This window comes from Sorex fumeus, unplaced genomic scaffold (assembly GCF_029834395.1).
Source record: "Sorex fumeus unplaced genomic scaffold, SorFum_2.1 ptg000061l, whole genome shotgun sequence".
Lineage (NCBI taxonomy): Eukaryota > Metazoa > Chordata > Mammalia > Eulipotyphla > Soricidae > Sorex > Sorex fumeus.
The window spans coordinates 9,436,008-9,439,450 of NW_026606118.1; the positions used below are offsets into that span (position 1 = coordinate 9,436,008).

The 3,443-nt window shown below is 36.1% G+C and overlaps 1 pseudogene; it reads left to right on the plus strand.

Annotated features, from left to right (window-relative positions):
• The first annotated feature begins 1,439 nt into the window (after positions 1-1,439).
• LOC130034687 (DNA polymerase epsilon subunit 2-like) lies at positions 1,440-2,285 on the plus strand (annotated as a pseudogene).
• Positions 2,286-3,443: the final 1,158 nt, after the last annotated feature.

Genomic DNA, 3,443 nt, shown 5'->3' on the forward strand with positions numbered 1-3,443 from the left:
GGGGTGGACGGAAAACAGGAGACATTGGTGGTAGGAAATATACACTGGTGATGGAATGGGTGTTGGGACATTGTATGACTGAAACTCAATCATGAACAACTTTCTAACTGTGTATCTCATGGTGATTGTTTAATTTTTTTTTTAAAAGAGAGAAAATAAGGCCAATATAGAAGAAGGAAAAAGTTTCTTTTTATCATGTCTCAGAGTGCAAATTTACCCGCCTTACATCAGGAAAGTATGATGTCTTTTGGAAAGAGTTTATTGCCAATTTTAGGATCTACAGTATTGTAGACCTCAATGGGATCAAATAGTTTAGAAAACATTTGCCTAAGACATGCATAAGAAAACGTCATTTGGAATTGGTTGAAATTGATTTCCATTTATAGGTGAAAGGGTTTTTAAAGATCATAGTCATATAGACCACAGACTATGACTATAGCCACATTTTTTTTTTTGCGTGTGTATGTATGTGGAGGGAGTTTGGGGCACACTTGGCTGTTTTCAGAACATACTCCAGTCTCTGTGCTCAGGGATAACTCCTGGAGGTTATCAAGGGTTATCAAGGTTATATGGAGACAGAATTGAACCCAAGTTAGCCACATGAAAGGCAAATACCTTACCTACCTTACCAGCTTATAGATCTGAGCATTACTATTTAAGCTGGAAAATTTAGACAAATAGAACCACATACTAGTAACATGTAGAACAGCATACACTATATATATATATATATTTTTTTACAAAAATATTTTTTAAAGATTAGCATAACTTTTTGGTGAATCCTCCAAGATAGTTGGCTATAAAATGTTGGCTCTGGTTAGTGGACGAATTATCTTATTGACTCTGGCTAGTGGATAGATTACTTATTTTATAGATTAGTTGACTTTAAGCTAGTTAAACATGGAGCTCTGTTTAAAACATAGACAAAGGGAAGTTTGGGCCTAGAATTGGTCTGTAGTTCTTCTCAGGGGTCAGGAGTTAAGTCAACTTCTTCATTAAGGCCACTCCTAGCTTGTAACAATAAAAGAAATACAGGAATTCTTATTTGATTATCTATGGAAGGGAAGTATCTGTGGATCAGATCCAAGAATAAGTTGCTAAGGAACAAGATATATCTATCATGCAAAGACTGTGGGAAGTGGTGTTTATGAGTTTGACTATACATTCTTTATTTTTTGGGTGTGGGGTTGGTATCTAATTTGATAAAACCTTATCTTTTAATACTTACATTCAATAAATATTTCCGAAGCTTTAAGAATAAGAGTAAGTAGGACTATTTTCTTTATGCCTAAGCAAATGTTTCCGAAGCTTTAAGAATAAGAGTAAGTAGGACTATTTTCTTTATGTCTAAGCAAATATTTTTCTTTGCTTTGGACTTCATTCACAAAGTGGTCTAACTGTCTGGTTTTCAGTGACATTGGAGTTGAACTAAAGAGAATATGAACCATGCATACTATGCAAATATTAATTTTTTGGAGGGCCATCTGTAAAAAGCTCTGCACAACTCAAACAACTAGAAGATGAGGATAAAGATGCCATGTTTATTTTTGTAGCTGATGTTTGGTATGTTTGGTTGGACCAAGTAGAGTATTGGAAAAACTTCACACCATATTTGCCGGTTATTTACCGGCACCTACAACCTACTATATACTAAGTGGCAATTTTTCACCTGCACTATACGGAAAAAATCAAGGTCAAATTTTGAAAGATTTCTAAAGACTTTGGCAGATGTAATATGTAAATATCCAAATATTCACCAAAGTCATCATTTTGTGTTTGCTCCTGGCCCAGAGGATCCTGGATTTGGTTCTATCCAACCAAGGCCTACATTTTCTGAAAGCAATACTAATGAGTTCAGATCTGTACCACTTTCAGAGTTTACTACTAATCCCTGCAGAATTCAATATGGTACACAAGCAATTATCATCTTTCACAAAGACTTAGTAATTAAATGTGCAGAAACTGTTTATTTTTCTAGCAGCAATTTGGGCACTCCTAATCATTTTGTAAAGACAATTTTCATCCCAAGAGCACCTCACTCTTCTGCTCCTTTATGTGTGCCCAGTGTATTGGACAAATGACTATGCTTTGTGAGTGTATCCTGGGCCGAATCTACCTGTCATTGCAGACAAATACGATCCTTTCACTTTGTCCAGTATCCAATGACTCTGCATAAAACCTGGCCGGTTTCCAAGAAGTGGATTTCCTTTCAATTTTTTTATCCTTTCAATAAAATGGGAGAAGACAGCAAAATTCAAGTTTTTGAGTTCTTAAAGATAATCTGAAGGAATGAACTCATCAATTTTCTGCTTAATTTTGTATATTATGTAATTTTTATAAGAAGTAAATTCCTCAATTTTTCTGCTCAATTTTTATATGTAATTTTGATATTAAGTTACAACAAAATCATGGTAAACTTTTAAAAAGTAAAGGGAATATGAACTACCATACGTGGTTATGGGAGGGTTACCCTCCTTCATGTAAGTGGTTTAGAAATATTAGCCTGGATGCTGCATATAATACATTTATATTAGCTTCAGTTGTTCTATACGGACTCTAGAAATGAAATTTCTCCCCCCCCCCTCTCTCTCTCTGTGTTTGTGTGTGTGTGTGTTTGGGTGGTTTGCTAACTCTACACTGCTAGCGGTGCTCATTTCTTCGACTCTGCACTCAGGGATCACTCCTGGGAGGGTTCAGGGGACCATAGGTCATGCCAAGGACCGAAACCAGCACCCACCTTGCAAGGCAATTATTCTATCCCTGTTCTAAAGTTTCTTTTTTAAGTATAATAACGTTACTTATATCTATTTGTGTGAGAAATTCTGGGATTTTACAAAAATAAGTGAGGAGTTTAGATCGACAGTTTTGCCAAGTTTACTTTCAAAAGCTATAGAATGCTTTCTCTAATGGACATGTGAGCTCAAGGTAAGAGTTATCTATTCCTCTGGCCACTCCCCAATCTTCTAAAATATCTCCAGTTTGCACAGATGCTGAGTTATTTGACTTAAGGCATGCACACAAACTAATGGAATTCTTTTTTTTGAAAAAATTGAATCACTGTGAGATAGACCCTTATAAAGTTGTTCATGATTAGGTTTCAGTGATGCAATGTTCCAATACCCATCCTCCACCAGTGTACATTTCCCAGCACCAGTGTCTCCCATTATCCTACACTCCATCCACAGCCTACCTCTATGGAAGGCACTTCTCTCTCTCTCTCTCTCTCTCTCTCTCTCTCTCTCTCTCTCTCTCTCTCTCTCTCTCTCCCTCTTCCTCCTTCTCCCCTCTCCATTGGGGAATTGTGGTTTGCAATACACATACTGAAAGGTTATTGTGTATATCCCTTTCCACACATTTTTTAATATGTTTAAATTTTTTATTAGTGAAACATCATGAGGTACAGTTGTAGACTTACAAATTTTTGTGCTTGGGTTTCAATTATA